Source organism: Dysidea avara, chromosome 2, assembly GCF_963678975.1.
Source record: "Dysidea avara chromosome 2, odDysAvar1.4, whole genome shotgun sequence".
Classification (NCBI taxonomy): domain Eukaryota; kingdom Metazoa; phylum Porifera; class Demospongiae; order Dictyoceratida; family Dysideidae; genus Dysidea; species Dysidea avara.
In genome coordinates this window covers 30,609,721-30,623,662 of record NC_089273.1, presented here as the reverse complement: position 1 = coordinate 30,623,662, position 13,942 = coordinate 30,609,721, and the positions used below count along the sequence as shown (strand labels likewise).

At 37.8% G+C, this 13,942-nt stretch overlaps 1 protein-coding gene and 1 long non-coding RNA gene across 2 annotated transcripts in view; one reads left to right on the top strand and one right to left on the bottom strand.

The window, feature by feature from the left end:
* Nucleotides 1-398: 398 nt before the first annotated feature.
* LOC136247052 (uncharacterized) lies at nt 399-3,062 on the bottom strand. Its single transcript, XR_010697057.1, has 3 exons — nt 2,564-3,062; nt 1,216-1,287; nt 399-702 (listed from the first exon to the last, which is right to left on the bottom strand). It is a non-coding gene; the product is annotated as an uncharacterized lncRNA (long non-coding RNA).
* Nucleotides 3,063-8,615: 5,553 nt separating this feature from the next.
* Nucleotides 8,616-13,942, top strand: part of LOC136247053 (uncharacterized) — a 45,862-nt gene continuing 40,535 nt past the window's right edge. The window contains exon 1 of the mRNA XM_066038652.1: nt 8,616-8,654. The gene's annotated coding sequence lies outside the window, so the exon portion shown is untranslated. The remainder of the gene's footprint in view (nt 8,655-13,942) is intronic.

The window sequence follows — 13,942 nt, the reverse complement described above, 5'->3', positions numbered from 1 at the left end:
AAACATTTGTTTTCGAGAATGGCTAGTTTGAAATTTGAATTTAGTCGCCCCCACGTCATTTGCTCTCTAAGAATTTTACTCGGAATTTAAAGAATGACGCAGAGCACAACTGCGGTCTCTGGGTATTGATGAACTGGCGCTCTATGTAGTTAATCAGTACATATAGCCACCAAGAAGTGTGCTGCCATAGATTATAGTCCATAGATATAGCTAATCTATGGTGCTGCATACCATCCTTCGTTTTGAAATTAGTCGCCCCCACATAATTTGTCCTCTAAGGGCGCGGCTTAAAGAATGACACAAGAGTACAACTGCGGTTACCAGTTGTTGACACAAGCTGTGAGTAATTAGCACATGTAGCTAGCTTAAAAGGAAGTGTGCAAAATCGCCTAATACAATTGTCACCATGCATTATTGCATTTTATAGCACCCCCACACAAAATTACACATGTAATTACAACATACAGAGGAGACACATGAATACCAAACACTTTTCACAACAATAATGTAAGAATTGTACAATAATGACTGTAATATAACTGCTATGCAAATGTTTTCCAGTGGCCCGCCATGGTAGCAAGTCTCACATGACGGCATGTATATTCATCCAAACACAATGGGAGTAACGAGTGAGTATGATGACAACAAGTTGGTATGACTCCATTTGTAGAATCCAGATGAGTGGGTGTGGCTCCAGTATGTCTAAACGGTTAACAAACATTCCTGTTATAAAACGTGCTAGAGTTGCAATATAATAGTATAGTATTTAAATGCAATAATACATAGTCTCCATTGCATCACTATCAAACGACACTAAGTGGAGGATATTGTTGCATCTCTAGTATGTACACTCTATCAGTACAACCTATCTTAATGGCCACTAGTATAGAAAGACAACCACTCTTGAAAAGCCAATTCCAATTGAGAATTTATACACTGTTACCTGCTGAATGAGTGAAGGTGGCAATAAACAAGTTCCACCGTAATTTATACACGTGATCTGATCCTGTATATTCTGTCAGTGGATGAGATCCACTTGGCCAGGACAAAATGTGACTCAAGTGCCCTGGATGATCCATACTCAACCAACTTATGACCCAGTGGCACAATGGAACTGACTATTTATAGAGAATACAATTACATTTATTTCTAAGATGTGTGGATGTGTGGACACATTACAACACATTACATGTACATACAAGACATGCTACGTACTGTTTTAGCATTTCAAGTCACCACATTATACACGTACCAGTCAACAATGCTTCATAGTGCCCATCAGTAAACCTGAAGAAAAGTTACGAAAAATAAAAATTCACATAAGTACAATGAAACCTCATTAATATGGCAGGCTGTGGGACCAAAAAATTTGGCCTGAATAACAAGGTGGCCTTATTAATGAGGTCATAAGTAATGCTTAGCTATATTTGGGACCTACTAGAGGTGGCCAATATAATGAGGTGGTCTTATTAAAGAGGTGGCCACTAAGTGAGGTTTCACTGTACATATAGTTCACAATATTGTGAACAATATTAATGGTTAACAATATACACTGAAACCTGCAGGTCACTTCTTGTGGAAGATTGCTCTCTACACAAAATGACACATTCAGAGATTGTATTTAGATGGATGATACAGTAACGCATTGTGACTTCAATACTCGTGATGTGTCACTGCTAGGCAGCAACCATATACACGGCACTGCCACATCGCACTTGCTCGCACACACAATTTTGCTAACGATTTTACAAATTGATAATTAAGGGGTGTGGCAACTAGCTGTTTCCCTTCTGTACAAGTGGCCACCAAGACAGGTCCACTGTGGATGAAAGCCAGGCATTAGATATTTGGTATTTCATGTGTTGAAGACATTCCAGGGCTTCTGGTAGTCTCAAATCTCACCACAGTTTAACTCAGGCAGTGTTGTGGTCACCACTAAACTACTGGAATGCTGTGTTATGTTCATCTTATGCTTGGCTACTATATTGTAGAACTGAAATGGATACTCTGAAAAATATATCCTATGGATAATGACTTCATCACTTTCTTCATCAGGAGCTTATAAGGACCAACAGTGAAACTTTTTACACTTGGGGCTGACAGTCAACTGCCTATGTCTGAAGCAGTGCTTTTGGTGCTCTAACAGATTGGCTGCCCCCTTGCTGCCAGCACTCACTGTCTCATACGCTGTCATACACTAAATCCATCTCTATAGCCAGTTAGAACAGCATGCTTCTTACCTTTTTTTAAGGCCGCATAATGCAGCCACCTCTTTAAAAGGCAAGGTTAGAAAATTTTGTCCCTACGGCCTGAATAATGACCAGTTTTCACTGTACTATTAGTGATTAGTGATCATGGGGGATTATTTATTAAGATACTAAGATATACAAACGCTACAACCTCTAAATATAGCAGTAAATTTTTTACCCTGGTCCAATGTCTCATAATAATCGTGACTTCGTGAGAGACTCTACTGTGACAAATACATGTTTATCATGATATGTGCTAATCGCCTTTTTACAATTAAGTTTTACAACACAAATACATGTATAGTTAAACTCACCAATTGCGACTAAATCCCTTCAACACGAAAAGACAAATAATGAGACAACCTTGGAGACAACAGCCACACAAGCCTATTCTGGTGCGTTTATTTAGTAGTAATATAAATTTTAAAGGCGTTTATTTACAACAGGACATAATTACGCGCCCCTCTATTGTCTCTGTACATACTTGCCTTTTCTTTACTATTCTCATTTCATTTCACAAGATCTCTTGGCAGGGGCGTAGCTTCTTCACTTGAATTAGTCAATGCTTGAAGTAGATCGAGATACTCTAATAAAACAGTCACATTTCTACAAGTGCCATATTTTTATATTGTAAAGTCTGTAAGTAGCTAGTAATTTAAACTATACAATCCGATGCTAAGCAGAAGTTGTAACTATGCTAAATATTGATTGCTGTGTTCAGCGGTGGAGCAAGTAGTTGATATGAGGGGGGCTGGGCTGACCCAGACTTATTTCTATAGTTTAGTAAGGTGAGACCAAAAAAAAAAAAAAAAAAAAAAAAAAGGTCGCAACCAACTGAAAAGAGCTTCCACCTCACCAGCTACCATTTCTAGCTGATAAACTACATAAAAATCCTTACATAGCTCGCTACACACTGAATACTTTATTAGAGTGACTGCTCTATTAGAGTATCTCGATCTTTATCACGGTTTTCAGCCCCACTCCAAGAAAGATAATTTCGGTGTGATATCATTCTGAGGGGGGGCTAAGCCCCCCCCCTTTCCGCCGCCTATGGCTGTGTTACAGCTGTTTTGTGACTGCTCTAATAGAGTATCTTGATCGTTTCAATGCAGTACAAGATGAAAGGCAAAGTGTTGTTAAGGGTTTACTAGTTAAAATGGGTGTTAGTTGACTGCAGTTGCATGCCACTAACAGGGCCGTCCAGAGAAATTAGAGGGCCCAGGGAAAAGAGTTAAAGAGGGGCCCAGGGGCAAGGAAGGGTCTAGATCCTGACTGCTCTATTAGAGTATATCGATCTTTCTTTAAACAGGTATTCAAGTGGCCCCTTTCAGGCTGTGGTAGGGGGAAAAATACCCCAGTTACCCCCAATGTGGGCGGCCCTGGCCACTAAAATTACAGTTATATTTTAATATTCTGTCACTGTAATCTGGGGTTTCTGTCAAAACCATGGAAACTACTGACTCACCTACTGTTATCAACAGTGCATTGCTTATTCTAACAAAAAGTATTGAAATCCCATCCAAAAACAGCTTATAGCTGTAAAAAAAGTGCGCGTCCAAGTAAAGCAGAGTTAACTGCGACAAAAAGTAATGATATCATAATGCGGCCATGTGCGAGGTGTGCAAGTTGTAATATTAGCTAATCAGATAATACAATGTTATTGTTAAAGTGTTAATGAGAACTATGTGATGCTGCTAGTTTTGAAGTGTGTGAGCATCTTCATAAATGCCACATAAATTTAATTCTCAATAAAGCAATGTGTATAGATTCTCTGATAGTAATAAATAGTTTGAGTTTGGCCGCCTTTCCTGTATACAGCAATGCTACGAACAAAGGAAAGGTGGCCAAACTCAAACTATTTATTACTATCAGAGAATCTATACACATTGCTTTATTGAGAATTAAATTTATGTGGCATTTATGAAGATGCTCACACACTTCAAAACTAGCAGCATCACATAGTTCTCATTAACACTTTAACAATAACATTGTATTATCTGATTAGCTAATATTACAACTTGCACACCTCGCACATGGCCGCATTATGATATCATTACTTTTTGTCGCAGTTAACTCTGCTTTACTTGGACGCGCACTTTTTTTACAGCTATAAGCTGTTTTTGGATGGGATTTATATATATATATATATATATAATACATAAATATTATTTATTACAGAAATCTCCATGGTGGTTTCTTGTAACTGAACACTCTACAAGGTGATTTCTTCTAGCTGATCTCTCTACAAGGTGATTTGTTTGTAGCTGAATTCTGTACAGGTGATTTGTTTGCAGCTGAGCTCTTTACAGAATGGTTTCTTTGTAGCTGAACTCTCTACAAGGTAACTTCTTCTAGCTGATGTCTCTACAAGGTCACTAGTTTGTAGCTGAGCTCTCTACATAGTGGTTTCTTTGTAACTGAACTCTCTACAAGGTGACTTCTTCTAGCTGATCTTTCTACAGGGAGATATGTTTGTAGCTGAACTCTCTACAGGTGATTTGTTTGCAGCTGAACTCTCTAAATGATGGTTTCTTTGTAGCTGAAGTCTCTACAAGGTAACTTCTTCTAGCTGATCTCTCTACAGGGAGATTTGTGTGTAGCTGAACTCTCTACATGATGGTTTCTTTGTAGCTGAACTCTCTACATAGTAACTTCTTCTATTGATCTCTCTACAGGGCGATTTGTTTGTAGCTGAACTCTCTACATGGTGGTTTCTTTGTAGCTGAACTTCACGAGGTGATTTCTTCTAGCTGAACTATCGCTTTCCGTAGTTGCATGAATTCCCTACAAGGTAACTTCTTCTAGCTGATCTCTCTACAGGGTGAATTGTTTGTAGCTGATCTCTCTACAGGGTGACTTGTTTGTAGCTGATCTCTATACAGGTTACTTGTTTCTAGCTGATCTCTTGAATTCTCTTCAGGGTGACTGCTCTATTAGGATGACTGCTCTATTAGAGTATCTCGATCTCGCACTTGCTGCACCAAGTTGGATTCCGTGTTATAACTCCGTGGCTTTAAGTATGATTCTTCTACACTATTGATGAGCCTTTCTAAGATGATTACTCCATCTGTACAATGATTTTCAAAGCATTACCCCAAGCGGTTTATCTGGTAGGCGTGGCAAGCAGTCGTTTTTTTTTATTATCTAATCTTGATTGTGTAATTGTTACACACTGTTGGTTTTTTCATTGTATCTTCCTGGTTTTTAGCTCGATTTCTTTCAAACCGCAAAAGGTTTGAGGTTCAATAGTTAACCTATTCACCCAACGATTTTCAGCTTCTTCCCATACGCGGTTTACCCTGTAGGCGTGACAACATATTGGTGTTATTTTTCGTGAATAATCGTTCATAACTCTTTGCCTGTTTATCGTATTCCAGCCAATGTTGGTACCGAGATGCGCCTTTATACCCCCCTTCTGTGTGCCAAATTTCAAGGCAATCGGATATTGCGTTCGCATTTTATAGCGGTTTTTGTAAGTGTGCGACAAGAGGAAGAAAAATAAGAACAAAAAAAAAACCAAGAAACTAAGCCAATTTGTGAAGTCGCATATCTCGGGAACGTGTGAAGCGAATTTGCTCCAATTTGGAATGTGAAGTACTGAAGTTGGAGGGAGTGTCCACAGTAAAAATCGTCTTGTTTCGTCAAAGCAGCACAGAGCTACGGAGGTGCGAAAATTGCATTTTATTTCTTCCTGTCAATATACTCACGGGTGTTGCACGCCGGCTTCTTGGGCCGCTCGACACACTACCGTGTGTCTTGATATGCTATGTATGCCATTACTGTTGTTCACACCTTAGTTAAGTGTTAGTGCTACATGCTGCTATTGCATAAGGCACTGCTGTGCATGAATGTTATTGTGCTCTAATAGCATTGTGTTATGTCAATGATTTGCCAGCTGTAAGTGCTCCTACTATTCAGCTTCTATTAGGTTGCTCACACCAGGCACTACTTCTGCCGAATTGCATACAAGCACTGGCTGGGTCACAGATGGTGTTATCAGGCGCATATACTGCTGGTAAAAGCAAAATGAAAACTCGTAATGGCTTAATGCTATCGTACTGAGAATTCTGCTGCATGATAAGCTGCCGTGGCATGATTCATGATGATTGAGAGTGCTGTACTGCATGATATGCTGCTATTACATGTTTGGCTGAGAGTGCTGCTACATTATATGCTGCTGTTGCATAATTGGCTGAGAGTGCTGCTGCATGATATGCTGCATGATATGCTGCTGTTGCATAATTGGCTGAGAGTGCTGCTGCATGAATGTAGTGCGTGTGTGGCCAAAAAAACACATTTTAATTATACCGCGTTTGTACACTCCTCCATATGGTTTGCTGGCAGCTGAGGGATGAGGATGAGACCACAGCCAATGGGCAAGTATTTACTGGACAAGCTTTCCCCAGTGATACGTTCTACGTATAACTAACAGCTTTGTATGTTTGATCTAGCATGATGGCTAGCCGCTCGCGCTTATGTGCATGTATTCATTAACAGTTGTTGCAAGTCTATGAGGCTATTGTGATTTTACGCTATGCAAGGTATGTTGCTATTGCCTAATACTATTACATCAAAGTAATTGCCGCTACTGTTGCCTTGTTTGTGGTGCACTAACATCGCTATTGCATGATGGCTGCTGCATGAGGTACTGAGAATACTACTGCATGATGCACTAAGAGAGTGCTGCTGCATAAATGTTATTGCTGATATTATTGCACTGAGAGTGCTACTGCATGAATATTGCTATTGCTGCTGCCAATGCATTGAGGGTGCTCCTGCATGGATACCATATTTACTTGATTAAATGCAGCGGTGTTTATTACCTTAGTTCCAAAAATCGACACGGCGACTATTCAAACTCGACTACCACTTAATTCTCGTGGACGATGTTTAAGCTATTATTTTCACAATCGATTGTGGGACCACTCAAGTGTGTCGACTATTAAAGGTGTGGCGTTTAATCAAGTAAATGCAGTATTAATTTGGGACATGCCTCTAAGTCTCTGAGTTAGATTTTTAGAGCACGTGTACAGCACTATTATGGTCTATAGAGTGCTAGTCTATAAGTGCTACGACAAGATTTACGCCTGGGTTTGGAAACAAATACTACTGTAAAAACAATGTTAGTTATGAAAAATAACTGTTACGTATACAAATGTAAAAATGTGTTTTAAAAATGTCTGCGTCCGTGTCCATGTCCGATTGTATCCACCTTTTCCAACTACTCCATTCTGAGAGACTTCAGATTATCATGCCATTCCAGTGCATTTTAGACTCTCATATAAATTGCTTCTGGTGCCTTCTCAAGTACTTGAGAATGTGATACACCACTCCAGAAAATTTTGGAATTGGAATCTCTGAGATTGCTTCTGGTGCATTCTCAGGTACTTGAGAATAACATGCCACTTAGATTCTTGTATGTACATTTCTTCTGAGACACTTTCATTTAAATTGTGCATAAAATTTAAGGAAGGCAATAATTTGCCAAGGGAGATCAGCACCCCCATTTCCCTCTAAATGAAACCTTCATACAGAAAATTAACACCTTGATATGATTTCGTTGGATGAAGAAGACAAGCAGCCTGATTGAAAAGACAAGGCAGAGAGGGCCTACACTCGTAGTAATCCCAAAAGTCACATCTCACTGGTGAGTTTGTTATTGTGGTGTAAAATGGTGGCTGTGTACTGCTTCATGTGGCCTCTTGCCTTGTGACTGTAGTCAGGCAATGGGACAATGTAAGAATTAAACTATATCCGCCTATCTGTGTTTTGTTATATTAATGCTGTATTATATTAATTATATGGACTAGTACTATTCTGTAAAGGTGATTTTCATCAAGTAAAATGTCTATAGGATGATTTTTAAAAGTGGAATTTTGGGAGTCGAGCGAAATTTAAGTGGCAATCCCTATTTAAGCGGTATTACCATACTGTTTGATAGAATGATACATAATTATTACATATGCAATTTCCTAGATTGTGTTATTTGTGTGTTCATGAATGTTGTACACTCCTACTGTGCTGTTAATTGTCTAAAACGAAATGAATATTAATTATTTACCATAGTAGATAAGTTACTTTGTATTTATGTGCCAAGTGCATAAAGTGTAATGTTTTTTTTTCTGTTTTTTTTTTCAGTAACACACCCACTTCAGATCATCAGTCACTACTACACATACCTGGAGGGTCACATGGATGCTGATTCAGTTTGTCATATGATGCACTGTAAACATCTCATAACTGATGATGTGTATGATGTGATCACTAGTGCTCCTAATGATATGAAAATGAACTGTCTGATATTACAATATGTTAAAATGATGGATATGAGTCAATTACAAATATTTTGTAGTATGTTAAAAGAAATTGCATCTCAGGAAAATTTACAGAAGAATCTGCAAATTGGTAAATAAACCTAGATTTAAAAATAGTTAATTTAAAAATGAAGTAGGGTGCTGTAAATTCCAGCTAAAAAATATGAAGGATGGTAACTGTTTCAACATTAATTTAGTTGTGTATAAAATCTCTGCACCATTTGTGTAATGCCATTGTAGTGATTTTCTCACAGAGCTATTAAATACCTTCATTGTTGCATTTCATCATGACAAATAGATTTTTTTGTGACTCTTTTCAATACTCATTTGGTATATTCAGTAGGGTTGTATCATTTGCTAGAACCCTACTTTATAATAGCCTTTGTACTTTTAGCATAGCAATCTGTTGCTTTGATTGCTTCATTATAGTATCTCAATGATTGACATTGGTTGTGCTTATCTCAAGTGGGCTACTCATTAAGTTAAGAGGTGTCACTGCCATTTCTTATTGTCTACAAAGAAACTGCACCTGATTGTAGCTACATACATACGTATGTAACTGGATCTGCAAAAAGGGGTCTTATATCCTTTCCAAATTTCCAAGTTTGATGAGTCATAACTCATCATGTGTTTAACCCATTGTCTTAAAATTACATCCAGGAATAGTGCAATGTTAGGAGTGTAAAGTAACCAAATTTCAGGCTCACAAGTCAAGTTATGGATTGCCAAGTACATGCAATTGGAAAGGCTATAAGACCCCTTTTCACAGATCTGGTCACATATTGTATAGTTCATTAAGGGGTGTAGTCACCATAAGCTATTCGTTAAGGGTGTGCATATACATATGTAATTGTGAAGAATGTGGTAATGCAGTCTTAAGATTTATACCTCAGTGTGTTTTTTTTTACATAAAAAAGATGACCATGTAATTGAAGATGAAAAGGAAAGCAAACTGTACGTGGCAGGTACTTGTCAGAACTAGAAAGGCACCTGTCACAGGTGAGTTGCTTAAAGTATTGGCCTTGCACTACTTTGTTTGGTGTATAACTGTGGTCAGGCTTGCAGTCAGGTAAGTCAAAAACTGAGCTATGGCAATTGTTAAATGTGACGCGCTGAGCAAAAGTGGCCATTTTGGCACATTCCTCAGATTCCATTTTATTGCTTCTCTGTTATCTATAGGAACAAAGGAATGAATACCCAACGTTTTAGTCTTTTGTGATAAACATTCCTAGAGTTATGGCACTAGACAGTTGAGCAGGTTTAAACTCGATTTGTAAAGCAACAATGTGGCAAATACATCACGGACACTTATGACTGAAACAAGCTACAAAAGCATGGTTTGGCTTGGTGTGTTTACTATGAACTGGCACATCAATTAATGTAGTGTTTTCCCTGTAGGACAAATAGTAAGGCTATTCCAGCTGAAATAATGATGGCAAACTTTATTTCTACCACATTTTAAATAACCTCACATAACTCACATACCAATTACTGTACAAACATGAAACAAATACAAACTGTACTCCCAATGAACAGGAGAATCTGGTGGAATATAAGATTTGAGCTTTGTTTCAGTACATACAGTGTACCAAAGCAATTAAAATTTACAAAAATTGTTTATATAGTATGCATATTTTTACTCAGTTACTTCATATTATTTTATTATTTATCTCCATCAAAAACTAATGATTCTGCAATAAATATGTACAGTACATACGTTCAATACGTCTTTATAGCAAAATAGTATTTTTGCGAAACGGCTGGTGTTTGCTCATCGGACCCAGTGTGATTTGTTTGTGGCTGAACTATCTACAGGGTGACTTGCTGTTAGCTGAACTCTCTAGGGTGACTTTATGTAGCTGAATTCTATACAAGGTGACTGAACTCTCTTCTCTACATGGTGACTTGATCTCTGCAGGGTGATTTGTTACATAGCTGAATTTTTACAAGGTTACTTGTTTGTAGAGTTGAACTCTTTACATGGTGACTTGATTGTAGTTGAACACTCTATTAGATTGATGTACATACTATGTATGTAGCTGAATGTTTTAAAGGTGTGACTGCACTAATAGAGTATCTCGATCGTACACTTGTTACACCTAGTTGACTTGTAGTTTAACTCAGTTGTTTTTACTCTGATTCATTGAGAAACCACTGAAAGGCTGTTCTAAAGTTATTAACCCATTGATGGCCAAATTCGCCAGGACCTCTGGCCGAGTTACCGAATCACACCATATTAACCATCCAGTATACAGAACTACTTAGCAACCATATATCTAAATACTGGCTATAAACTAAGGAGGTCGACTGTATTATTTTTGTTTACATAACAGTAGCCGCAACAAAGTTATTAGACAACAAAGTCTAAACTTCAGCCCGAACAAACAACGGAATCCTAACTAGCTATTTGTTAAGGTGTATTGCACTCCAAAGAACTATTTTATACAATTTACTTACAATGTGATCCATTCCACAGCCGGTTTCTCCGTAATTTGTCCCATTTCTGCTGTTGTGCATGTATATCTGTACTTGTGTCCACAATGCCACGTCTGGGATAAAGAAGCCAACTGTCGACTTTACCTGTTTCCATCGTTGTATAACACTTTCTTTGTTATCAGCTACTAGCTTTTAAGTCGAAGAACGCTTTAACACCCTTTTCATATAGCCACCCAAAAGTGGGTTCAACCCTGGTTGAGTAACCCACCAGTTTCTGTTCACAAGCAATCATCACATGATGGTATTCATTGAGTGATAATTGTCTTCTATGCATTTTATGTATTCATTAAAAACCGCAACTCGCTTTTGAAGCCATAAACTGAGTTAAACCCGAGTTCAACCCTACTTCTTTGTAGGGTTGAACTCGGTTATGACTTCTGGGTTCAACCCGGGTTCAACCTGGTTATAGTGGTCATATGAACACGTTAACCCGGGTTGAATGTGGCTGGTTTAAAGTGACCATATGAAAGGGGGGTAATTCACCTATTATAACAGGTTACACTTTACACTATTATGTAACAAGCACACACTAGTCTGGGAAGGATCTGGTTATCCCAGAAACGGGACCTCTATGAGCGTGTCCATTTCAGTACTAGTGCATCTTGCTATGAAATGCGTTTTACAAGGCTAAAGTTTATTCTATGAGTGAGTTATGATGCCATGCCACCATATGGTGGCAGTGGCTGTTAATGGGTTAATCTACCTATCTATGTACCTATTTTTAGTTGATTCCATTAACAAGTTTGCCTGATACATAGGTGTGGCAAGTGATTCTTTTTTTGTTAAAAAAACTCGATCGTGGGCTTGCTACACATGGTTGACATTTTTGTATTAACTCCATGATTTTTAGCACAATTTCTTTCAAACCACAGAAGGTTTGCACTATGATCGGTTCTCCATGTATAGACCACTTTTTAAGCCATTCCTTCAAGTGGTTTACCCTGTCTCTGTGGCGAAACAAAAAAAAAATTGCTATTGCATTTTTCAAAAATTGCGCATAACACCCTTGTTTTATTAGGTATGTATGAAATTTTAATTACAAATTTGCTACATTGTGTTATTACTGCATTCCAGATTAATTATTTTAAGGTAATTACAGGTACTAAAGCATGTGCGAGTTATAGTGATTTTTCTAAGAGGAACAAAAAGAAGATGAAGAGATTTACAAAAATAACTAGGATGTATTCCTTTAAAAGCCTATATCTAGGGATGGCTGGGCATATTCAGTTTAAATAAGAACCAGGAGGTGCCCCACTCTGGGGGAGTTTCCACAGCAAAACTGGTTATTTTCCAGTCAGGCACTATTGAGCTACAGATGTATGATAACATCATTTCCTTGATTCATATAAATACAGACTTGTCTTTAAAAAAAAGTCACTACCTGCTAACAATAGCTGCCCTCCACCAACTTATATATTTGTATCTGTTTATAACTACATGTGTAGCTTGCTACACTGCTCTTCTGAAAAATACTGACTGCTTTATTTGAGTATCTCGATCTTGACTGCTTTATTAGAGTATCTCGAATCATTGAGGCTCAACTATACATAATTTTAGGAGGAATAAACCCCCATAATCTTTATCGTGGGGCTACATCTCCCTTGCCCCCCCATTGCCGCCCCAGCTTGTCTGTGTGCCCACACTGGCTGTACTTGGCTTCATGACACACTGTATCGTGTTGTGTTTCACATACATATATACCTACACGTAGTTTGAGGCCTGTATGTCTATTGCCTAGTGATATGTTTGAAGCATCACGAGATTATGGTGTATGACAGATTTTGTAAAGTGTGTAAAAAGAAAAAGAGTGAAAATAATGGAGAAAAATTGAATGTTGGTAGCTGATTCATATATCAATGATGGCTAGGACAATTTTATAGAAATTTGTACTTTCCACCTTTTAAGATTAACCATAAGGCCAGATAATTATGTATACAGACCCACCGATTATGCTGGCATAATTTTGAGCGTAATAGGTGCCTGAAAGCATTGAGCATAATTCAAGCATAATAGGTAGGATACTTGTGCCATATCACAAATCCTTGCTTTTCAAAATACATACTGTATCACAGAAAATGATTGATATAAATTAGCCTAATAGAACAGTCAGTGGCTTTAAGAGAACAATCAGGCAGCTGACTGTTCTATTGTAGTATATTGTAGTATATTGATCTATTTTCGGAAAGTTATTTTGACAAGCAAAGATTTATAGTCTGCACTTGAGCCACTTATGTTTACCCATAAAGTGCATATTTGCATTTATTTGCAAAATATACCATATGTAGGAACTGAGGCACAAATAAGAGCATAATATATAAACTTTTGAGCTCTGCTCGAAAGCATAATAGGTAAAATAAAAGGCATAATCAGCGGGTCCCTACTTATGCATGTATGGAGCAGCGACTTACTCTAATTACAATACTCAGTTTCATGTTCACTACTGTATGTATTGTAGCCATAAACTATACAATGCTTCTTTGTGTAATTACTCCTATGTTTCAGTAGTTAGACTTCATTACTTAAAGAGTATATTGAAAGGGTTTGTGTATAGCTTTGTTGTCATAAATAAGTTTTGTGTGAATACAAAGGCATGGTTTACATAATGTGACCGGATCTGCGAAAACAGGACATAATCACATACTTTTCAAATTCCTGTTTATTAAATGTCTATAATCTACTTAGCCAAGTGTACCCAGTGGCAAAGTTTCAGCTTCATATGCCAATAACTTTTGAGTTACAACCCTGCAACAGAAAAATTGATTTGTACAGCAACATAGGTAAAATAAATTGCAAGCGCTTACAAAAACAGATGTAACTTACCAACGGATTGAGATATGGAGGTAAACGTTTCACTATCGTGTTCACCATGAACAGTGGCATGGG